Raw genomic sequence first — 26285 nt, 5'->3', positions numbered from 1 at the left:
CTGAGTATCTTTGGGAACAGGCTGAAGAGCTCTGTTGCAGGTGACTTCAGCATCCCACCAGTGTACGCTAGAAGCACAAGACAGGAGTTTGAGGATGTGTTTTGCCCTGCCTGTGGTCCCAGAGGGCGGTGGTCCCAGAGGGCTGTGGTCCTCTTACCCTGACTAGGAAGAGGATGAATGCATGTTCCTTCCATCACGTCCCAGGGTGGTTGCGAAACAGCCTGGAGTGACTCAGGCACAGCTGGAGAAAACATCATGTTTTCAGGACCATAATGTTCCTGGCCTGCAGTCTGGGGCCTAGTATTTGTGGTAGATTTTAACTAGGAACTCAACTGACCGCCAGTTTTGCTCCCTTTAAGCTCTGCCATCTGAGCCTTTGATTTCTTGGGCCCCCATTTATAATTGTCTGCTGCTGCCGCAAGGAGTTATGTGCTCTAGACTGTGTGGAGAAATAATCAGTTTGGGGTATACAGTCCCATGTTAGTAATTAAGGAATTAGGTAACACTCACAAATTCATTAGCATGTAGCATTGTTTTGACGTCCCTTACAATGATGAAGAGGTATGTCTTGTTGTAGTACTATGATGTCCTTCACTTCCATATACAGCTTGAAATGGATTCTTTAGACTGGGTCTGTGGTATAGGTGTTTGATCAGAAGCATGAAGGAATATGTGTGTGAGTGCTCAGACCACAGAAATACCCATTTTTCTCAACAGATTTAAACAAGTTATGTTGATAAAAATGAAAGATCATGCACGTCACAGCTAGGAAGTAGAACCCTTACGAAGTTTCTTGGGATAACAATCAATTTGCCATAAAATTTAAAAACTAGATTGCAAAGTTTATGTTATTCTATATTCTGTTATATTATATCAATCTATATTCTGTTAGGATTTTTTGTCATAAAAAATGTATCAGTATTTATTTGTTGTTCTAACTTGCTTGATTTATCCTAAAATAATTACTATTGTCATCAGACTGGCTGAAAAACTTTCCAACAGATGTAAAGTATTTTTCCAAAATGGTGGCAATACTGAAATAAACTGCAGCATGCCTGTAATAAGCAACTGTAACGCTAACATTTTGCAGATTGTAAACACAGCTATGGCTATATTATGGGAGTAATTATCGTGATACTAAGTTTAAGTGTATTTGTTTGTTTTTAAATTATTAATTGAATAATTGCCAGGTTTGTGGCCATCATTAGGCTTCAGGATTAATGGCTGCACCGCAGTGAATGGAGACTGAGGGTGTTAGGTTAGACTATGCAGGATCCCTTGCTGTGTGCAGAAGACATCTTGCATGCTGCTCGAGCCAGCAGCCAGCTCAGCACAGCAAACAGCTCAGCTGCACATCAGACAGTGATGAGATGGGAGCTGCAGAGATTCTTGTCACCCTGTGATTGGTACAGAGGGTATGAGACACTTCTGTCCTTGGAACACTGAGCACCTGACACGTCCCCTTTTCTGCGCAGGGCTGCAATGTGCCACATCTGGGCAGGGGAGCCCACGTCCAGTGCTCTCATGGTCACAGCATGACACCAGAGGATGCAGGGCACCAGCCAGTGCCTACAAAAGCTGGAGAGAAGCAAGGCTGCAAGCCAATTTATAGATGTGTAAGAGGCCTGCTTATGTCTTCCCATGTAGTAAATGGAGATGGAGGTTTTGTATGAATTTTTCTCTGCAGGGCCAGGGAGTAAGTCATTCATTTTTCCCTCTCAGCTCTGTTTTATATGTATGTACTTATTTTACAGTGTTAGAGAATTAAAAGCAGAAGAAACCACAGAGCATTTTCTGCTGCCAATGAGCCAGTGACTTACCTGTAATTAAAGAGGACATAAACTCATTTATTTGTTGATTCAGGTTGGGCAGGGAGGAGAACATTGACTCTTTATTGCCAAAATTAGAATTGGGTAAACTCCATTCACTCTTGTGGATAGAGAAGTCACCCTTATATCTTCACTTAAAGTGAAAAAACACAGTCAGTCCAACAAAATGGATGACACGTAGGAGAGCTCTGAGTAGATAAGTTCTATTCTTTGCAGCATTAAGTTACAATATGTTGTTTCTCCCACCCGCGGTAGAGGAGGAAGTCTGTCCTACAAATCAAAATTGTTACAAATTACAGGCTTAATACTTAACACCACAAGGCAGTCTCCATCACGTGAGTGTTTTGGTCCAAAGAATATGCAGTACTGCAGATAAAGATGGACAGATCCTATTGCAAGTGAAATTCCCCACTGCTCATTGCCATCTTCTGGGTTAGAGGACATGCGTAGTGGCAGCACTGCAAGCGGGCAAGGCTAAGGCAGAATCTGTGGTCTTGAGGGTTTATTTAAGATACGGTTAGCATGCAGCCTTTGTGGCTTAAGAGCTCATTTGTTAGCTTTGTTGCCTTATAAGCTGTCAGTGTAACATATGAATACATGATTCTTCCCCTATGGGCTGCAGATCCCTGGAGATCCTGCTTGTAAGAGGTCCTGGAAGGTATTGTCAGGAGGCTCAGTTCACATCACTACAAACTACCCATCCACTGGAAAAATATCCACCACTGGAAAAGGTTGGAGATGGCTGATGTTGACCAATTACACTAGTTCTGGTTTAGAAAAAAAATGTTTGTATTTAAATGCTACTGCTACATCTCTTCCATTCCTATTACTGCTTCCCTTTGCTTTGAATGGAGTGCAGCTTTCTCCTCAACAGTACACACATATTCCTGTAAGGAAGCACGCGCTGCACTACCTAACTAAAGATCATGCAACAGGTGGGTTTGACAGATGGGGGACAGCAAAGTAACAGTAAGATAATTAGGATTAGAACCATAAACAGTGGTGGTGGCAGACATTATGAGAGACATTTGCATGAAAATTGGATCTTTGCTTATGAAGAGTTCATTGCTTCCTGCTGTTCTCACCAAAAAAACATGTTGCTTTGACATCACAGTGGGTTGCTATGGAGATGCTGATGCTACCAAAGATAGGACTGAGCTGGAGGGCTATAAAAAGTCCTGGAGACCCAGCTGAGTCCGTATGCATTTGGGAAAGGCCAGCACAGCATTTATTTTTGGCAGTTGCACAGCAGCCCATTCATGTGACAGAATGTGACACCAAAAGTGGATAAGGGGACATCACAATACAACAGAGTGCCACGATGCTGGGGTGGGGGGGGGCATAGTTAGGAGTAGGGGAAACTAGGGTACTTGAATTGGTACCACCCTGGTGATACAGGATAAAGCTCCCAAAAAAGGAAATAAGTTTTAGAAAGAGGAAATGCTAGAAACCGAAACTTTTCTGTTCCCTGAAAGATGTCATAGGCTTAGCAACCTTGTGAGATATGTCTCCTAGTAAATTTTAAATCTCAGTAAACATAGAATCATAGAATCATAAAATCATTTAGGTTGGAAAAGACCTTTAAGATCATCAAGTCCAAACATAAACCTAACACTGCCAAGTCCACCACTAAACCATGTCCCTAAGTGCCATTTTTACACATCTTTTAAATATCTCCAGGGATGGTGACTCAACCACTTCCCTGGGCAGCCTGTTCCAATGCTTGACCACCCTTTTGGTGAAGAAATTTTTCCTAATATCCAATTTAAACCTCCCTTGGTGCAACTTGAGGCTGTTTCCTCTCGTCCTATCACTTGTTACTTGGGAGAAGAGACCGACCCCCACCTCTCTACAACCTCCTTTCAGGTAGTTGTAGAAAGAGATAAGGTCTCCCCTCAGCCTCCTTTTCTCCAGACTAAACAACCCCAGTTCCCTCAGCTGCTCCTCATAAGACTTGACCTTGCTAACAAATACTATAACTGTTATTTACAGCTGAGCTGTCAGCATGTTATCCCACAAATGTAAGGTTGTTTACCTGGTGTGCGAGACGCATATACACACAGGGCAGAGGTATTTTATTTCATGTGTGAGCAGAGATGGGTGCTAGGTGGTAGCTCCACAAAGCTAGCACAAAGTTTGGTCATGCAGGTATGGTATTTATACAGTCTAGTTATACATATGCATAGTAATTACACAAAGCAGTTTTCTATTGGTTTACATTTCTCTTATTCCAACTTAAAGCTACAATGCTACTTTAATATTCTGCACATGCTCAAGGGAGAGGGGTCTCTGCTTGGACCAGGGTCTCCAGCTTGAAGGGTGTGACTTTTAGTATTATAATGAGGATAGTTCGCGTGAGGGTGCTTCTTATCACACTTCTACTAGTTGTTTCAGATGGTTCCCAAAACATATTAATTAGCTTACATATTTCTTCAGGACGTGCTTTACTCCCAAGGACAGTAATTCTTGTTTAGATGTTCCATGTTCCAGTCTGAATCCCCCTTATCAACTTTACGTAAGTCCTGGCCTTCCACCAGCTCCTGTTAGACTACAGTTCCCCCCTTTGAGACTATAAGACTTTTCTTCATAGTCCCCATATGTCTCATTATTAGTTCTCATTAATAGTATATTATTTCCAGTAGTAACTTGTACAGTTAGTCATCTAACACATTTTAAGGCACAACTAACAACAATACAGATGATTATCATGATGATTACAATTATAATCATCGTTTGAAGTAAACTTGCCAACCATCCAGTTAGGAAGAATCCAAAACTTTGTAATATTTTGTTTAGAGGCCTGAATATCTCTACTTGATTTTGCCACTTATTTTATTTCATCTATTTGTTGATCTAAATGTTCAGCTACAATGGGGATATGGATGCAACAATCTTTGGGTTTCAGTTTTAGGTAACCACATACCCTGTGTTCATGTAATAACATTAAATCTAAGGTTAGCCTATTCTGCAACGTCATCTTTGAAGTTTCCTGTAATTGTTTTAAATCTTGTAATCTTGCTCTAGTTACATTTGTTAATAGTTCTACTTGTCCTGTCAGATTGTACAACCACAATCCACTCTGAAAGGCGATAATTTGGAGACTGAAGGTAGCTTCGGTTTAAATCTAAAGTTAAAATTCCCCACTCGAGGGGATCAGCTGCAGATTTAGGTAATGGTAAACAGGCCATTATACTGCTGACGTTATGGATTCTTCCAGAGGATTGGACAAGTTTTAAGACTAGATTTCTGTTACAAAAAGTATATGCTAGCTTAATCAATGTCAGAGATACAATTTTCATTGGAACCATGCTAAATTAATAACACTTTCTGAGAGTGTTGTAGGAGTAATTTCAATAGTAGTTTTCTAAAAGAAAAACCTTGATACAATTTATCAACAGTCCCTGGTTAGTCGGAGTTTCAGTTCTCCAGTTGGTGTAGAAGTCCACTTGTGCTGGTCTGGTGCCTTCTTTACTGTAGTATAATGAATCCAGGAGTCGATCCCATTCACCTTTACTGCTATATAAGTTTTTAATAGCACTGTATAAGGTCCTTTCCACTTTTCTTTTAAGGGCTCATCTTTCCAAGTTTGTACGTAGACTGTGTCTCCTGGTTGGAATGGGTGTACTGGAGTGTCCAAGGGAATGAGAGTCTTGTGGTTTAGGTACCTATGCAGGGAGGATAAATTCTGCGAGAGAGAAATCAAATATTCTTTAATTACAGCCTGTCCCTTTATATGCATTTGGTCTCCCTTCGTGGTTAAATCATTGATTGGATATGGTTTCCCATACAGGATCTCAAATGGACTAACACCTTCCCTAACTCTAGGTGTAATTCGTACTCTCATTAATGCTATTGGTAGGATACCTACCCATTTCATTTGAGTTTCCTGACACACTTTAGAAATCTGTCTTTTTAGAGTTTAATTCATTCTTTCTACTTTGCCACTGGACTGTGGCCTCCAAGGGATATGCAAATCCCATTTAATGTCTAGAAATCTAGAAACTCCCTGCACTATTTATGCAATAAAGTGGGGTCTGTTATCAGAGACCTTCTGGAACACCAAATCTGGGGATAATTTCTTTCAATAAAATTTTAATCACTTCCCTAGCCTTGTTAGTGCAACAAGGGAAAGCTTCAGGCCAACCAGAAAAGGTGTCTACCATTACCAATAAATAAGTATACAGATTACACCTTGGCAATTCCATGAAATCTATTTGCCAGTATTCCCTGGGAGTTATTCCTTGTTTTAAGATTCCTCCCATGATTTTCTTTGCAATTTTTGGGTTATTGGTGCAACAGATAGTGCACTTTTTAATTATTATATCTGCTAGGCTTTGCATTCTTGGCCCGATGATGTAGTCTTTTGGCAATTAGCACTAATGTATCTGCTCCTGAGTGTGTTTCTTGGTGCAGTTTCTCGAGTAGAATTTCCATCATCTTTTCAGAAATCAATAATTGCTTCAGTGGTGTCACCTATCAACCCTGATCATTTTTGGAACAATCTAATTGCTCTGCCAATTGATTTTTCTTCTCAATATATTGTGGGGGCGATAATTCCAAATGGGATACTGGAATTAAAGCTCCTTCAAATTTTGATTTCTGTAATGCTGCTTCTTTTGCTAACTGGTCTGCTTTTCGATTTCTCTTTGTGATTTCACTGTTGCCCTTCTGATGCGCTTTACAATGCATTATAGCAACCTCCTTCGGTTGAAGGACTGCCTGTAAGAGCTTCGTTATTTCTGTTCCGTATTTGATCGGAGTCCTGTGTGAACTGAATAGTCCTCTTTCTTTCCAAATTGCCCCATGTGCATGCACTACTCTGAATGTATACTTAGAATCTGTGTAAATATTGACTCTTTTTCCCTGACTAAGCTCTAAAGCTCAAGTTAGTGCAACCAATTCTGCCTTTTGAGCAGATGTATTACTAGGCAAAGATTTAGCTTCTAAGGCCCGAGTACATGTTACCACTGCATATCCAGCTTTCCATCTTCTTTCCAACACAAAACTGCTTCTGTCAGTAAATACCTCCAGTTCTGCATTTGGTAGAGGTTCATCTCGCAGATCAGGCCTACTAGAATACACTTGTTCGGTGGTGGTTAAGCAGTCATGATGCAATTCATTGGATTCGGAAATTGGGAGCAGAGTTGCAGGATTTAGAGCAGAGGTCAGGGAGATTACAACATCATCTTGTTCCAGCAGCACAGCTTGATATTTAGATAACCTGCTTGGGGAGATCCAATGATGCCCTTTATTTTCAAGGAGGGAAGACACAGCATGAAGTACAAACACAGTAATCGGTTGGCCTAATGTCAATTTCCAAAATTCTTCAATCAAAGTTGCAGTAGCCGCTACTGCCCTCAAACAAGCGGGCCAACCTTTACTGAACTCGTCTAATTGCTTTGAAAAATATCCCACCGGTCTTTTCCGGCTCCCCGGTTTTTGTGTCAAAACTCATAATGCCACGTGCTGTCATTCATGTACATATTATAATTGGAAGGGTTTCCTCAAATTCGGGAGTCCCAAAGCAAGAGTGTCCATGAGTTTCCTTTTAATTTCATCAAAACTCTTCCTACATTCAGGTGTCCATTCGGGAACCCCCTCAAGTCCTTTCACAGCAGCATACAGTGGTTTAGCAATTAGTCCAAAATTGGGAATCCATAAGCAACACCATCCGGCCATCTCCAGAAATCCTCTTAATTGCTTCTTTGATGTAGGTACAGCAATTCTACAAATTGCCTCTTTTCTCTCAGTACTTAATTCTCTCTGTCTTTGGTGATTTCAAACCCCATATATTGGACATTTTTTTCTCAATCTGAGCCTTTTTCTTAGAAACTCGATACCCTGCCAAGCCCAGAAAGTTAAGCAAACTGATGGTGGCTTCCAGACATGCCTCATAACTGTCAGAACCAATTAGTAAATCATCAACATATTGCAACAATGTTACAGCATCATGATCATTTTGCCATTGTTCCAATTCTTTGGCTAGTAGGTTACCAAACAAGGCAGGGCTGTTTTTGATTCCTTGGGGAAGGACAGTCCAGCAGAGTTGTGTCTTTCGTCCTGCAGTTGGATTCTCCCATTCAAAGGCGAAGATGGTCTGGCTCTGCTTATCCACAGGTATACAGAAGAAGGCGTCCTTTAAATCTAATACTGTGAAATAAGTATTACTATTAGGGATTGTAGTAAGGAGGGTATATGGATTTGGAACCACAGGGTGGACATCTACTGTCCTTCCATTAATTTCTCGTAAGTCCTGTACCAGTCTATATTCAGAAGAATGGGGCTTCTTTACAGGTAGGATGGGAGTATTAAATTCCGATTGACAGTCCTATAACAATCCATGTTCTAAAAAGAAGCTTATTATAGGTTCTAATCCTTTTCGAGCCACCAGCTTAATGGGATATTTTTTCTTTCTTACCGGTTGAGCTCCTGGTTTCAGTTCAGTCTTTACTGGAGTTGCATTCTTCGCTTGTCCAGGTATCTTCAATGCCCACACCAGAGGTATGACCACATTCAGTACTTCCTCTGGAATACTCATTTCTTCATTAGGATCTTTCTCGATTAACAAACATATCTGGGCTTTCCAGGCAGTCTCTGGAGGAATATGCAACGGAACAGCGTCTTTAGAAAAAGTTAGTTGTGCATTCAGTTTACAAAGTAAATCCTGTCCAAGCAATGGTAAGGGGCATTCTGGCATATAAAGGAATTCAAAAGTTAATTTAGTATTTCAAATTGAACATTCCATAGGTTGTAAAAACGGCCTTAAATTCTTTTCCCCTGTTGCACCAACAACGGTTATTTTAGTTCTACTTACAGGTCCCCTACAAGTAGTTACTACAGAATGTGTGGCTCCACTATCAATTAAAAAATGTATTATTTCATTCCCCAGCTTGATTTGAACCAGAGGATCGGCTCGGGAAACTTTAATAGATTCCTCCGGTCCCCTTCAATCCAACCCAATCTCCGTCATTACCCCAACGGTTTCCTCTGTCTCTCTTTCCTGATTACTCGGACGGCATGGACAATCTTTTTTCCAATGGCCCTCTTGCTTACAATATGCACACTGATTCATTCCCAAGGGAATGTCATGGCGATTTCTACTGTTATTTCTATGGCCTCTTCCTTAGCCACAAAATCCACCTCGCCCATTTTCTCTCCCTTTTTCTTGTTCTTCTGTCAAGGCAGCCAACAAAGAAGCTTGCAGGTTTGCTCATCCCCACTTCTCCTTCTCTTCTATTTCCTCCCAATTATTATACACCTTATATGCAATTGCTAATAACTGTGAGATTGTCATTCCATCCACACCCTCTACCTTTTGTAATTTCTTTCTTATATCTGCTGCCGCTTGACCAATAAACAGCATGTTAAATAACTTTGAATTGCTGTCATCTTCTGGGTCCAGATCTGTCCATTTTCGAGCTACTTCACACAATCTCTCATAGAAGGCTGATGGGATTTCCTTATCCCCCTGCCTTACTTCATATAGTTTAGATAAATTCTTAGGCTTTTGCACTCCATGTTGAATCCCATACAAAATTAACTTTTGACATTCCTTTACCCTTTGTAATCCCTCACTTGTGTTTGGATCCCACTCTGGGTCCTCTTTTGGGAGGTACATATTGGTATTAGGCACCGCCCCTGCCCCGTTGTTGGATCAGTCCCTCTCTAGCCTTCTCTAAAAATGTTCTCCTCTCCTCAGTGGTAAACAAATATTCTAGGAGAGCCTGTACATCTCCCCAGTTAGGATTATGAGTCATCATTACAGTTTTAACAGTACTCTACATTCCTTCTGGATTGTTTTGATAGGATCCAAATACCTGTTTCCAGTTTAATAAATCAGAAATAGTAAAAGGTACATGTACATATACTGGTGTTCCTTCAGGCCCTACAGCCTGTCTGAGGAGAGCTTGAACTATTGGTTTCTGTCCCCTTGTTCTTTTAGAGATAGGACTCACAACTCTGTTATCGAATTCTGGCTGTTTTGGGGGAGCTACCAACAGCTGAATATCCTCTTCCAAATGTTCTGATTCAATACAACAAGATTTTCCCTTTTTCTCTTTTAACGCATATATTCCAATCTGATGTTTAGAATCCACTAAGCCACACTTCTTCCTAATATCCCCATCATTTCTTAATGAAGAAAACATATCCACATAAGGTATTTCATCCCATTTTTCAGTTCTCCAACAAAACAACATTAATTGCAATATAGTGTTATATTTCAAGGATCCATTCTCAGACCATTTTTCACCATCTTCCAATTGATATTGTGGCCACCATTGATTACAATACCATTTTAGCTTATTTTTAGTCATGGGATCCCCCCAAATTTATTCCAATTCTTCAGGATGCATCCTAGAGGAGAGCAAAGGGGTGCCTCCCGGGAAGCAGCAGCGCCCATATCAGTACTGAAAAACCCAGCGTTTCTACACAAACCAGAATGAGGGATATCTCCCTTCATTACTCAGAACAGAACAGCGTATAGAAACAAACAGAATTATGCTACTGCCACGTATCTTTCCTGATGCATCTTATGCGAGCCCAGAACAGAACAGATGGTGCCTGCTTCCTGAGAGATCTTGCCCCTACCCTCCTTTTCTCATATCCCCCAAAAAATACCTCTTTTCAGTAGCGTTGCACCGTTGTGTCACTTACTGCTGGCCTGCAGGAGAGGAGCTGAAGGAGTCCCCGATCAACAGGTCAGTGCGTGCTGGAGTCCACTCGGGTCTCTTCTCCCCATCGGATGCAGCAAGACAAACTGGGCAAGGCTGTCAGTGCAGTCCCATCTGGGGTGCCAAAACTGTTATCCCACAAGTGTGAGGTTGTTTACCTGGTGTGCGAGACGCATATACACACAGGGCAGAGGTATTTTATTTCATGTGTGAGCAGAGATGGGTGCTAGGTGGTAGCTCCACAAAGCTAGCACAAAGTTTGGTCATGCAGGTATGGTATTTATACAGTCTAGTTATACATATGCATAAGTAACTACACAAAGCAGTTTTCTACTGGTCTACATTTCTCTTATTCCAACTTAAAGCTACAATGCTACTTTAGTATTCTGCACATGCTCAAAGGTGAGGGGTCTCTGCTTGGACCGGGGTCTCCAGCTCAAGGGGTGTGACTTTTAGTATTATAACGAGGATAGTTTGCATGAGGGTGCTTCTTATCACACTTCTACTAGTTGTTTCAGATGGTTCCCAAAACATATTAATTAGCTTACATATTTCTTCAGGACGTGCTTTACTCCCAAGGACAGTAATTCTTGTTTAGATATTCCATGTTCCAGTCTGAATCCCCCTTACCAACTTTACGTAAGTCCTGGCCTTCCACCAGCTCCTGTTAGACTACAAGCAGGTCATCATCATCATGAATACTTTTAGACCTGGTTAAAAAAAATTAAATTCCCTTTTCAACCTTCCTTTTTCTAACCAAAAGCATTTTAAAAACCAACAGCCTGAGCTTTTCTGCCTCCCAGCTGTTGAAAAATGAGGAGCAATTGCCTGAGCAAAATTTATCAAACATCATTGTCATTTCTCTGAAGGAGATGATTGGTTACAAAAGCGTTGCTCCTACGAGAGAGGGACTTCACCACAAACCAGCCACTCACCAGTATTTCTGGATGCTGAGTCATGGTCACAGGCAGATTGCCACAGGCACATGTCCACCAGAGACATTTCTGTGCCCAGGAGTCTGCCCCCTATCTGCCACCCTACTGAGATCTGCCCATGGATAGCAGCACCAACAGCACGCAGGAGGTCTCTGGTGGGCACTGCTCTGGCAGGGTGGGCGGGCTGCACAGCAGGTCAGCCAGGGCTTCACAGATTATAAAATGATTCTTGATGCTTTTGAAATCTATGACATGATCATGCTTTTCAGAGTAAAAAAGTTTTCACAGGAGCTTCCTACTCCTTGGCAAATGTGCCTTTACCTGTGTGTGGCTGCATTTCGGCTGCTAGCTTTTCCCTATTCCAGAAACCGAACAGAAGATTTGCCTCCACAAAGCCTAATGCCAGTAGTAGTTTCACCCTCCATTAAAATAACCCCCAAGCTATTGATATCAGCCAGTAGCAATGGGTGCCACTTCCCCTCCCAGTATAGCTGTAATACTTCAGTGTCCACAAAGAGTCTTTACTCATGTTCCACAACCCATCCAAAAAGCAGGACGGCACTTTCTTCAGGTATCAGTTTGTTCAGCACTGAATGAAAAGGAACGTAAGAACAGAAGACACTGCTTGGGCTTGCAAGCACCATCCCCAGTTTTCAAAGGCAAACCCATCACACCGGTCTGTACACTCATTAGGCGTCATTTAGACTAGGCAAAAGCAGGGACAGATGCTACACTCACAAAAGATGTTTCTGTAGTTCATAAAACTACATTGCCTATGATATGACTGAGCAGCTATGATAGGGATGCTGCATGAAAGCTCATCCTGTCTCCTTCCCTCCCCTTTGTTTGATGCCACAGCAATTTAGCAAGGGCAGAAATGGCTCTGCACCCCTGCAAGTTTAAGAGAGACCTGTAGCACTTCTATATAAATTGAGAGTCTGGGACAAAACAAGAAGGAAAGAAACTAGATTAAAAACCAGTTTCTTCATTTAAGAAATTGTTGCAAGTGTCAGCGTAGGATGAAATCTTGTAGAAATACAAGTAAGGGAACACAAACTGCTCCAGTGCATGTTTTTGCTGGAAATGTTTTGGGACACGTGCTCTACCTCCTCAGGGAAGGACAAATAATGCCTTTGTTGTAGACTTTGGAAAGAAACAGCAAGGGCTTTTATTCTAAAAGCCATTGCCCAGCAGCTGAGGCATCCTTGGAACAGCTAAAAGCCTTCTAACTTCTTGCTTAAGCTTATACATACCCCTATATATCCCAACTAAACTTGTTAGGCTTTGTGCCAACATCAGTCATTACTTTAACTTTCTCTCCTCTCTGCCGATGTTTACACAGATGCAGGATTTACAGACAGGAATCACCTCTCCTCTTCTATTCCACATTACCTGGCTGAACAGCCACAGCCCTTCTGATTTCTTCACTTAAGATAGGATCTTCGTTCCTTCATCATCTTAGTAACCTTTTCTTGTGCATACTTATTCCAGCCTGAATTAATCCTTCGGGGGGGGGGGGGGGGCGGTGCTCAAACAGTATACAGTATTGCTGATGCAATTTCAGCAGTGTTTATATAGCGGCATTAATCCTGCCTTCACCTGTCATCCACAATGGATTCCCCCAAAACCATAACGCTGTGGTGTCGCACAATCATAGAATCATAGAATCTTTTAGGTTGGAAAAGACCTTTAAGATCATCAAGTCCAAGCATAAACCTAACACTGCCAAGTCCACCACTAACCCATGTTCCTAAGTGCCATGTTTACACATCTTTGTGACTCAGCCACTTCCCTGGGTAGCCTGTTCCAGTGTTTGATAACACTTTCAGTGAAGAAATTATTCCTAGTATCTGATCTAAACTTCCCCTGGTGCAACTTGAGGCCATTTCCTCTCATCCTATCACTTGTTACTTGGGAAAAGTGAGCCACCTCTGGAGCTGCTAATTGAACAGAGCTCCAAGCCAAAAAGGAGGCAGATCCTTTTGTCTTAGAGGCATACAGGGATATACAGAGCAGACAGAGGAAGATGCATGGTTGACAGACTTATGGCACTCTGATCCAAGCTGAGATAGGACTGAAGGATCCTAATTTAGGGACCTACAATCAGTTCCCTGCAGCAATCTCATCTTCACAGCAATGCAAAACCCCTGCATTTACATCACCACGTCTTTATCTTTTAGTCTTTGCTACTGATACATCATAATTACTTATTTACTACAGAAGCCCCCTGTTTTTTTCTGAACTCTTCAGAAATGCAAAATACGTACTGTTCTTTACGTAATGGCCACGTTGCTATTGTTTCTGCAATTCTTTTTATACAAAAATTTCACCAAGCTTTACCAGTAGTAGTGAAGCGAGTCTCACACCCTAGCTCCTCTGAGAACCAGAAAGCATGTTAACTTCACCCTGCAGTTATTCTACTCTGCTGTTCACCAGCTATCAAGATATAGCCAAAAATCATTCAGCAACTCAAGAGTCACAAGTTAGAGTACCCTTAATTCAGCTCCTTGTATGAGAAGCATTCTTTTTCTACAGCTTGCTCTGTCATGGCCATAATGACATAAAGTTTTACAAAGGTAAATTCCTAGACAGGAAATCTGACTGCATGCAAGTGCTCAGTAGGATAGCTTACCAGGCAGAGCACAAAACAATGCAGACAATTTCACCATAGAGAGCCAAATGCGTCTTGCCAGGCTCTTTTTAAGCCATTAGCACTGTATTTCATAATGCACAGACCCCAACATTGCAATGTTGAAATGTGACAAGTGGTATTTGCTTGACAGGCAAGACTGACCTCCAGATGAACCTTTAACTAAAAATGGAAATTATGTGCAAAATAAACTAACAAAAACTTCCACCAATTTTGTACTTAAAACCTGAAACGTGTTCTGTACCTCTCCAGTCTTCCCTTGCCAGCAACCAGGGTTTACCTGATTTTAAATCCCACACTGTCCTGTCAGCATGCAAAACTTCCCCCCTTGAATCAGATTCCCCACCCACCCCTTAAGTGTATAACACAATACGAGGTACTTGGGACAAGCACTTGCCATTGTGCTCGAGTGATTGTTTTTCCATCATTGTGCCAGGTCATATGAAAACAAAGTAAATTTAAGTACAGTGGGTGTAATTGTTACAAAAATAGTTGAATGGGTTATTATAGGCACAGTAATTTCTTTTGAAATAAACAGCTCTTGAGATATATTGTAGGATGCTACTAAATTTTAAGTAATTTTCCCAATCTGAATTCGTGGGAATATGTGCGTGTGGGTTTTAAAGAAAAATTGAAAATACTTTGCAGCCCACCTCCTGATGCCTCATAGACCACAGATTAAGAACTGCTGTTCTATATCAAACCATACCACTTTTTAGAACCCATTTCAAATTTCTCTTCTTACTTAAAAACCTGTAAAGATAGCAACCCATAACGGATAAAATACCATAAGCCTTCAGGTTGCTTGAAAATAATGGTAAGTATGGCACAGTTAGTCTCCTAGGAATTCTCAGCCAATCTTACTAATCTGCTGTGTTATGCAACTTTTTTAGATAAGTCCATACTAGCAACATATTGTTCAGCTTCAGAACTGATAACAAAATAGTTCTGTGAATTATTTTCAGCTTCTGAATCTGTTCGCATTTTCCTTGTCCTGGGCACACACTCAGATTTGTAGAGTTCATTTTTTCACCTTTTTCTGTGATTGTGAGCAAGATGCAAGGAGCCACATCAGCCAGCTGATATCCATTTAAGTCTGCCAATGGTATCTATCATTTTCAATATTGGATGTGACTGATGGGGATTGGCTGGGCATATATAGCAACTCAGGATGGCTCAGGAAGATACATTGTTACAAGTCTACTTGTGGCTGACCTGGTGATATCTGTTTCAGCATCTCCTACTGGCTCATCTCCTCCACCAGTCAAGTATTCAGATAGCCCAGCATCACCCACCCCAGTCCAGTCTCATGGCCTCTCACATGACACAGCCACAGGTTGATCACATTCTCACAGAATACTTGAATTCTAACTTTTCCCATGAAATTGAAAATTGATCACAAAGCACTCTCAGTCCTTTCTTCTGACAATCTCTATTCTTCTGGACCGATCCGTGCTTGCTGCTTGCTTGCTTTTCTTGCATTTCTGTTGTGCCTTTGTTGATCTATGTCCAAAATGCAACTTCTCTGTCTATCCCTTCTGGATATAATCATTGCTCTTCTGCTGTTCAGTCCAGTAATTTCTCATCATATGATCAAAGAAATCAGGGCTTTCACAGGATATTTTGGCTGCCAGTTTAGTGCTGTGAGCTATCCCAACAATTAGCCACAGGAACAGGCTATTAAAATGAATGGGGAAAGCATGGTCAGTGCCCCTTTGCCTTCCTTGTTGGCAGTGAGGGTTTGTGCACCTGTCAAAAGCCTTCCAGTAAGGGTTTGTGCACTTGTCCAGCCTTCCTCATTTTTACAGTAGAAAAATGGAAGATGAAGTGGTGAAGCTTTGTGTTCTTCCTTAACCTGTAGCAATCTTGCAGCCTTTTTTTTTTCTGCCTGATTCACACTCCAGACCCATGTGCTCAGAGAAACAGAGATATAGTGACCTTATTATGGGTGTGAAATGTCTGATCCAGACTATCAGACCATGTATTAACAGATGGAGCATATACTGTCATGCGTATTTATCATTACCAAGCAGGACCTGCATTGCATCGCTGGGATCACAAAGTATTTATTCGTTTTGGCCATACTTCTCCGAGTCCTTTTTTTGTGCCCTGGAGTCCACTGTTCTGTTTTGTTTTTCGCTCCTTGATATGTATCTGTTTTGAAAATAATGTCATACAGGACAGTTGTGAAGACGTCTACATCCATACGCCAGACTTTGCATCTCTTTTTCAATTTGTTTGCTTATCTTGTCTACAGCTACTGTGCATGTGAGACTGACAACCTGTTGCATGGCACTACAACTGTACTTTTCTTTGTCCTCCTTCTGGTACTTGTGGACAGCCTCCACAGATAGTTTTATGTCTTCCTGTGGGTCAAAAAAAATCCAGAAGTGATGTTCATGTCAGAACATCCTTGACATCTTTCAATTCCTTCATGTTGTGGCCTACCCATTGGGTTACATTATGAAGGAGAAGCCCTTTGAATTGTATGATCATCAGCGTATGAATTTACTGACATAACTGAACATGAGTAACAGTTTCAGATTTTTTTTCAGACTGTGTGTTTGAAATTGTATCTTCAATATGGCTTGAATCTTTGCATCCTCAACCAAATTTCCCTTTGAGAATACTCTCATCCTCCAAATGAAGTGATTTAATTCTTTGAAATTGATGTTCAACCTTATTTGGTTTAAGTTTACTAAGCTCTTACAATTTCCAGTTCTGTCCTCTACTGTTCTTGAGGTAAGGACCCCTGCTGCCCAGTCTGTTAGGCCATCGACATAGATTTTCTTCTCTGCTAGACATAGCACTTGGGCCCATTATACTGCAGCCAGGAGAACTGTGCTGAATATATTCTAAAAGGTCATTTAAGAATGTCTGCCAAATGCTGCTCTCAAAGTGTGGATCTTGGAGCACATTGTGTTCAAGGAGATCTGTTAAAATCCTGCCATCGCATTCAATTTGCTTAAGAATTTGGCTCATGCCGTCTCAGAATGGATTTTATTTCTTATGGACAAGTGAAAACATTCCCTTTCATCTGCTTTTGTTTAGCTCCTTTGAGTTCACACAAAGTCCTCTGCCTGATCTTTCCCTGATCACTATGGAGTCAATCCAGTTTATTGGTTCTTTTATTCTTCATTGTGTTGTGCAACTTTCCTTCTAGCCTCTTTTTTTAAAACTTGCAGAAATTGTCATGCAGCACGCCCTGCAAGCACTGGATTTGCTGTTGGATGCTGCGGGGAACTTCCCGTGTAGCCCATGGGTCTGTTTAACACCCACGGTGTGGCTCCAGATTGTCCTTCTGAAACACAGTGGCATGTACCCTCTCAATCAGACTGAGGGACATACACATTTAACTCCACGCTAGATAACTTTTATCTTAACCTTCTAACATTTTCCCTTTCTATTTGAATGTCAGGGTGTGCTCTCCCAGCTTGGGCACTGTTCTTTCAAATAGCAGTTCTTTGCAGATATGTTCTTAACTCTTCCATTTTGACATGCACCTTACGCTGACTGTGCTATTGCCAGTGATTGGAGGTTTGTGACTCTTAATTGGAAAACCCTTTTCATTTTGCTGCATTGTGTTACAATCCTAAAAACATCTCCTCATCATCACATGAGGAATCCCTTTCCTCGCTCACTATGCACATTTTCCTGCATTTTGTAAATGTTTTAACAGTGGCCTGGGTCTGTTATAAGTTCTGCATATTTCTTGCATCATTTCTGCTGATTGCCACACCACTGGTATGGTTTTCTGCTTTCCATTTTTCTGCCCTCCACCAAATTTCATTCTGTTAACTTTTTCCTAACCAATACAGCTATGTGCACTGAGTGATCTTTTCAGCACCTTCATCTTGGACTTGTATTTGCATTTGATCTTTTGACTTAGTGTATTCATACTGGCCTTTCCCGGTATCAGACTCACCAAAGTAGCTGTTTATGAACTTTTTTATTGCTGTGCTTTGTGCCATCTGGTCGGTAAACTTTTTAATATCCCTTATTGATAGAAATAACCTCTTAGCCCCGGACAAACCTCTGTACTGTTTTCCATTTGTTCCATGCTGTCACCTTGAGCCCTTCCCTGGTAAATGACATTTTTTGCAAGAATACATGACCCTCTGGCACTTCCTGACTTTCCACAAAATTCCCTGCCTTACGCCCCCCGCTACCTTCACACAGTGCGATGGCATTAACTCACACGTCTGGGTCTGCGCTGTTGAGCGGTCTTTTCTACTCCTCCAGTTTAATTGTCCCAGTAACTTTTAATTTCCATTTGACACTTTTCCAGATGTCTTTAGTGTGTCCCCTGATTCTCAAAGCTGCACAGGCTCAGTAGTAGCTTTCAATATTACCTCTCTTTCCAGGTGTCTCACATTTTGTACTGCTGTTTTCTTGATGAGCAAGACAGGTTTCAAGATAAATTCTTCATGACAAATGAAAACTATGCATGGAATAAGATTTAAAAAAAAAAAAATCTGCTCTTCCCTAGATGTAGGCTGTCACTATACACTGTCCCTGTGCTCTTTTGTTTGACATTTAGCAGCCTCGTGTACTGAGAGACACACTGCACTGAACACTTTTTGAAGACTGCCCATATGCCACAACTGGATCTCTGCACAACATTTTATCAAATGCATGCATCTCATTAAATTTCAGGTTTCAGTGCAAACCCACAGCTTCCCTAGATTCGATGAAGCCTGCTCACTTTCAGAAGCTTTTGGATGAGGCTTGACCAGAGTAGGGTGAGTTCAGGTGGAAGTCATGAAAAATTTGGAAGTTTTGCTTGGATTCACCCACAATTTGACCCCAAAAGCTCAATTCTAAGCTGAATTTGAAAGGATTGAAGACTTTTTTTTTTACTCTCTCCTGAATGAGTAATTTAAAGCACAATAATCCAAATTAATGTGACATTCAGGATTTCCAGTAATGGAATAACATTTGAAAGTTCATAATGTATATGCTACCTTAATTCTGCTCTCCTTATGTAGCTCCAGATTGCTGTATAACCAAATATAACCATATACATTTTTCAGCAATATTTGATAACAAAGTTCTAAGCTGACATGTTCACAGTGCAAGAAACTGTTACTATTAAATTACTGTGATCCTACCTTTTCAGACCGACTATCTGGACTGGCCTTTGCAATATTGTGCTTGGCCAGTTCATCTTATTGAAACAAATCTGCATTCACTCAGTGACACATTCATAGACTATGGACCCCTTATAGACAAGAGAGAAGAAAAAAATGAGTGCAGCTTTGGGTCTTTTCTCTACCTTTGTTATATCAAATAGATGTGTGTGGCAGAGGAGCCCATAAATAAAACCTTCATCCAATGCCATCCTGCCCTCTGCTTAAGGTCAATATCCACATGCTCATGGCTAAGGGCTCCGGGAAGAATTGCTGCCATTCGGAACAGTTTACAACATCAAAAGATTTACGCATGGCTGAAAATTTTCACTGCTCCAAGAATTTCATTGTAACACAAGCATGTATCTGTCAAACCAGCTCTGCCTCTCCTTTAGCATATTAGCATCCAAACACCAATCATGGAAAAATACACGCCAGTGTCAACAAAACTCAGACCTGAAGAACTAGCCTGCCTTCCCTCGTTCCTGGCCTGCAGCCACTGGCTGCGATCTCGTCACATGATCTCATTACAGCATCCTGTAATCTCAGGAGGGTCAGCTGGGGTGCTAGCTTACAGGAAACTCAACTGCTGAGGGGCCAGAGGGGTTTTGTGGCAACTGGTTATTTTTGGGGCTCAGCCTGTGTTTCCATTCCCTGTGAACTTCACTCTCCATGATATGGTTTCAACCCAAATACCACCCAGTTAAACAATACTGAGGGCAATCTTTTAGCCGAGCTGAGCTGGACAATATGGGGATCACACCCCTTCCCAGTGGAGAAGGTTAGTTCTAGGGTGTGATCGGTCCCACTCTAGATGATGGCTTCTGCTTCCTGCTGTCTCACGTGCTCTGACAGTTTCAGTTCTCCATTTACAAACTCATGTATAACACCGAGGGTCCAAAGAATGCCAGTGCAGAGGCATATGTAAATATGTGTGTAGGAGGAAGGGGGGGTGGAGCACTTCCAGTTTGCAAAGAGCTTCTAGATCAGTCTGTGGCAAATAAGATGTAAATGTAACCCTGCATATATACATACACATATGTATGTGCACATATACAAATGCAAAGCCATACCCTCTCATTTATATAGCTACTTTCATCTTCAGACTATCTCACAGTAATAAGAATGTCCTTCTGAGATAAGCTAAAGGAGCATCTTCCCTTTCTAATATGCAGAACATAGAGGCGTGAGCTGTATCTACAAGAATGAGTCTCCCCAGCCTAATTTATAGGTATTCATTGAAACTGAATTATTAAAACTACTGTAGCAATTTTATAGAGGCAAGTTTATGGACTCAGATGGGCAAACTTCACAAATTCTTCCTGGGGCAGCTTAAGATACCACTGTCCTTAAGTTTCTGCTAGCCCTGCTGTGGCAGTAGCACACATTGCAGCACAGTTGACAGAAAGGGAGAAGTTGCTGGGTGCTCCAGTTCACTATCTTAGTTCAAACTCCCCTTTACTAACAAAGGAAGCTGAAATGTTGGACTATGAATGAGGGGCAGGTGTATGCTCCTTTGCGTGCATTTTGGGCCACGGGCAATCCCATCCAGCAGTTGTACATTCAGAGTTAGTGCTGTCTTAAAGCTGTCCAGGCAAACATGAGTCAGAACCTCATGTCAGACATCCACAATGGGCCCAGATTAGACCCTGGAGCTATTCTGATAGCAGGGTGTTTCTGGACACCAGCTTGTACTGTGATCCATTAGCACCCCCAACACATATCCTTCAGGGCAGGGCTCATTTTTGAGCTGTAGTCCTTCTGGACAGAATTTAGTGTTGGAGACAAAATTTCAAAAATATAAAGGCTTCATTCACCAAGGAAGACTCAACCACCAGCAGCAGCAGAACGGGGAGGAGGGGCAATAAAATACACCTACTTAATGATAAGGTTTGTGTTACTGGTGGATATCATTGATGTAAAATGGAGCCCAAAGCACATGCTAATTGCTCTTGTTAGTGCACTCCCCTCACTTGAGAGCAAAAAGGGGTCAAACTATGCCAGTCTGCTTTTTCACCTTGGCTTCCCACTTGCCTGCTGGAAATTCAGACTCTGTGGCCAACAAGTGCTATGATTCAGGTTGACCCCTGTTCCCTGAGAGACTTCTTTTGGCAGCCTTCTGGGCTAGGGAAAATGAGTCTGTGATTCATCTCTCTTTCTGTTAATGATGTGAACGGACAGAGCCAATCCATGGCTTCAAATTCAAACTTTTTTAAGGCTAAGTTTTTAAGGCTTGAGTGGAAATCTAAGCGTGCCTTAGACTGCCATGCAAACCCAACAACTTGTCAGCTCAAGAAGGATCACTGCCACTGCACGGAGGCAGAGCTCATGCCATCTCCCCTGAACCTGAGCAGAAGCCCCAATCACATCTTGAATGTTGGCACAGTCCAGTATAAACCTCCCAAGACCAGCTTGTCAGCATCCCTCCTGGCCCTGGCAGGAGCTGTTATTCAAGTTGTGAAGGTTCATGGTCCCCTCCACTTTCCATCAATGAGGACAACTATAAGCATCGGTTATGATGTGTATACTGCCTGGCAATGGGTAGCTCACTTTCCAGAGGCCACCCAGTCCTCTACGACTTCTTGCTCCTACAGGGATGGGCTGCATTTCAATGAGTGCTGAAGAAAGCACATATTTCCTAGTTCAACCCAAAGCTCACTGAAGTAAGTGAGCTTTGGTACAAACCCTAGCATTCCCACAAGACATGATGTGTAAGGGTAGTTTACATTATCAACTTTTTCCCTGTCTCCTTAATAGGGAACACCTCTTTGCAAAGGGCTTTATAACATAAGCTGAATATTTTGTGTCTGAGGGCCCTAAAAAAGGGAGTGAGTCACATATCCCTTTCCATCTTGCTTTGCAAGATGATGTGATATGACTTTGAGCAGTCACAAAAAAATACTGTTCTTTTTCCTCTTAAAGAAAAATGTTTATTTTATTTTTCTTCCATAAAGGAGGCTCAAGCTTTGGCTCATGCTGAGTTGAGCTCCTTGTGAAAAGCAAGGGGCCAGCATGGCTGGTTTTCACAAGGCAAAATTAAACCCGGTGTTAAATGGAGAAGATTATTGCTAGCCATAAAATTTAAATTATGTTATTCAAAGCTTTGATTTTGTCAATGAAGAGACTATTTTCTTACAAAGGTTTTCCAGATTACATTGATTCTGTAATGGAAAATAAAATTATGCAGAGAAAAGTCAATAAGCTTTCTACAAGGGTTTAGTACTATCAACACCCTCTGTGGCAGTCAACAGCTCTTCGGCTTCACAGTTCAGTTAAAACCTATTGGCAGAGCTTGTGTCGTCTAGGAGTCTTCTAGGAACACAGATATGTGATTGCATTTCTGATACTATGCACAGGAAGCAGAAGGCTGATTTATGCCTCTGGGCCAAATTCAGTTCAGTAATTTTCCCTGCAAGCACAGCAAATTTCCCTCATGCTAATTGAGACTGCACATGCTTGTAGTTGGGAAGAATTTGATCTTGCATGCATCTCTGAATTAAACTGCAAAAGACTACATTGCAATCAAGTTATATGCCATAAGAAATCCTAAGTAGAGTTTAGAATTGCTAATGTTCAGAGCATGCTTTGAGATTCTTGAAACCATAATGCTTTTCCAGTTCAAATCTTAAAATAAAAACTCAGACCTTATCACCAACACAGGGCCAAGTGGTGAGGAGGAGCCCTTGTTACGTGACAAGTGTAGTGCAGGCTGCCATGCATATCCTTGGTCATGCTGGAAACTATGGAGTTCCAGATGCAGAATACCCTAGATGTGAAAATGGACAAAACCATCCTACTTGCACCTTTCAAGAGAGTGAGGGGTTACTACTTATGCCAGGTGTTGTGGATGAGTCTGCACAAAGTAAGGATAGATAATAATGTGTACATTGGCATGATGGACACTTGCAATATCCAAATTTCTATACTGACATTTTACTTTATGCAGTACCATACCTGTTTCTTGTCAGGACATAGCTAATGTCAGAATCCAAAAGTATTAGGGTCAATACCCTACCTACAATTTTGCAATTAAAATGTTACATCATTTACAGTTTTTGTCTGCCTTTAAAGTATTAAGTATTTTAGCACCTAAGAAAATACAATTCCAGGGTAAACAAGCTGCTGATCTTATCCAGAATTTGCTCTGCTGTCCTCTCTTGGTGGAGATAGGTATCGAGGCAATTCTTTACTTCAGCCACAAGTTACAAGACCCAATTCAAGACTTACAGAAAGCAGCTTTGTGCCCTCTGATAGATGGGAAGGATGGAGCTAGGCAATAATAGTGATCCTTTCTAATTTAAGTTTGTGACTCTGACTTTCTGCATTAGCCCCATGGGAACAATCACACTGATCTCTGAAAGCAGCAGAGCTTATAAAAGAAGAAGTAGTGGGAAGGCAGGATGATCTTCATGGCAGAGCTGACAGTGGTGGTGGCTGTTGCTTAGGAATGCACATAGAAGCAGAATCACATGGTGTCTGGGAGTGCTTTCAAGAAAGCAGTGGCTGGGGTTTTGCCACAGAGACTTAAAAGTTGAATCCCAAGGGAAGAGGAAAGCAAACTGCTAGCAATGCAGATGATTGCATTATCAAGCAAAGCTTACAGAACTAAAGGACTCTGACATAAACGTATGTCACAAGATGGACAGACAATTCACTGTGATGAACGAAGTCAAAGAAGTTATTGTCTCCTCGGCAAGCTGATAATTTAGAAGCAGGTCAGGTACAAGCTCCTAAAGCTCTGATGCATTTCAGAACCACTCTGCTCCAGGCCACTGGTACCCAAAGGGAAAATCAATGGACAAGGAGGGAAACGGGAAGGCAGGCAAGAAAAGGAAAGGAGGAAGTTCTGACAGAGAAAAAGGAGGAAACAACAAGAAAAGTTTGTGCTTAGGGACTGTGGAATTCAGAGGGTGCTTCTGGTTAGCGTGTTTCTCTGGGCACTGTGATCAGCCTGAGTGGCCATTTCCAGTCACCCTCCTTCCCCGTGTGTCCCCTTCTACACAACAACAGGAGGAAATACGATTTGAAATCAAAGAAATTAGTGGGAAATTGGCTACTGTGGGGTCTAAGATGCTCTCCCTTCCTTCCTAATTCTAGGCTAAGTGTCCTTTAACACCTTACAATAACAGAGTGTAAGCCAAGCACAAGATTTTGACATTTTCTGTATATCTCTGTGATTTAGGAGAAGCCATAGCTTTCAGTTCTTTATTGTCTATGCTGGATTACTGATTGCTAACATTTGTTGAATGCCATATTGTATAACGTGTTTTATATATTACATGTAATGTAATTCTACTTAAGTTCCTAGCTTTGCTTGGTTGCTGATGTATCTGAGTGCCTCCAGCACTGCATTAAATGAAATTATTAATGTGCACCACATGCTAAATGTTCCCTCATCATCTTTTCAAGAAGTATGTGGAGTAGGGTGTCTTTCATAGGTGAAAGCACCTATGCAGGTGCTTTTGCATCTGTTGTGGGGGTTCTATCGTGTTTTTTTGAAAGGAAGTGTTTTTGTTTTCTTCCTGTACATGCTGCTCTTTGTGTCAGGGTAAAGAAGCGAGCTTTGCTCTTCGTGGAGAGTCTTGCAATGGTGCTTAGTCCTTGCTGGCCTCCGTGCTGGCTGCTGGGGAAGTTCTCTCTCTGATTTGGGAGAGCTCCCTTTGTGAATAGTCCCCAATAAAGGTAAAGGAGCTGAGAAATCACACACCTACAGTCACAGTGATGACAACAGTCAAAGTATGTTTCTTCCATGGAAGAAACCCACTGAAGAGGATGCAAATTCTGAATCTCTGTTACAGTCCAATTTGTTTTACAAAGTCTTATGTCCTACCCCCACCTGAAAGAGTCCAGGGACATTGATGCCTGCTGTAGCTCTTCCAGAATAGCTCCTCTGGGAAGTCTATCAAACTCCCCTGGACACACAGGCAGGCAAAGTGATGGAGAGGGGGTGCTCCCTATATGTAAGAGAAAGAACATGTATAGACATGGGGTCCCTGGGCTGAAATGCTCTCTGGCAGAGTCTGAGTGCTGCCAGATCGTCCTACAGGCTAATACAGCCTCCCACTGCCCTCCCCATCACCCAGAACTAACATTACCATCAAGTGACATGTGTCAGATCTCCCTGACACATGACCCTGGGCCTGGGATCTTCTGCACTGAGGAAGAAAGAAGGTGAGCTAGCCAAAGCACAGGCAGGAAACATTGGTCGTCTTCTGGGAATGCTCATGCCAGAGCTCCAAAACCAAATTAGTGCTGTTCAAAACTCTGTGACCATATTTTCAGTCTCCAGCCTGCAGAAGGATGTTCAGGGTTCAGTGGGGTATGGGAATATAATCCAGTGAGGGCAGATTATTCACATAGCAGCAGAGCGGGGCTGCTAGCAAGTTCTACTGCACATGCAGGAATAGTAACTTTCAGAGTCTCATAACACAACCAAATTGGGCAGGATTTTTGCAGGGATAGCAAAAATCACCTCTTTGACTCCAGGAATATTTCCTTGCCAAACCTCAAAGTCCTGTGCCAAACCCCTAAGGTACTGATACTTTTTCTTTTCTCTTTCCTTTCCCTTCCCTTCCCTTCCCTTCCCTTCCCTTCCCTTCCCTTCCCTTCCCTTCCCTTCCCTTCCCTTCCCTTCCGTGTTAACATTGGCATAACTACCTACATTTTCCCAGCTAAAATAGTTCTCCAAATTAGCCTGAAAATGTATGAAGAAGTTAGCCTGAACCTAAGCATGCTTTATCTCAAGAATTTTAAAGCTTGAGACATTCTTTTGTGATTGAAAGGGAGGGGGCTGCCCTGGGAAGGTGTTTGGCATCTTAAATATAATTTCTACACCCCACTCTTGCCCAAAATGAAATCTCAAAAGATGCTGGGGCAGGTATATGAAAGGCTCTAATTTTCAAAATCATTTGTACTGAAATTTTCGTGAAGAAGAGGGCTCACTGCAACGCTGGAGCTGCATCTATTTGACCTCAGTTCTGTGCGAAACTGGACAGGGATGTCCACTGACTCCCTTGTTCCTCCTTGGCCAAGACGGCATTAGCTGGGCTTCCCCACATGGTGCCTCCCTC

This window comes from Mycteria americana, chromosome 5 (genome assembly GCF_035582795.1).
Source record: "Mycteria americana isolate JAX WOST 10 ecotype Jacksonville Zoo and Gardens chromosome 5, USCA_MyAme_1.0, whole genome shotgun sequence".
In the NCBI taxonomy this organism is placed as follows: domain Eukaryota; kingdom Metazoa; phylum Chordata; class Aves; order Ciconiiformes; family Ciconiidae; genus Mycteria; species Mycteria americana.
Note: the sequence above shows the minus strand (reverse complement) of the source record.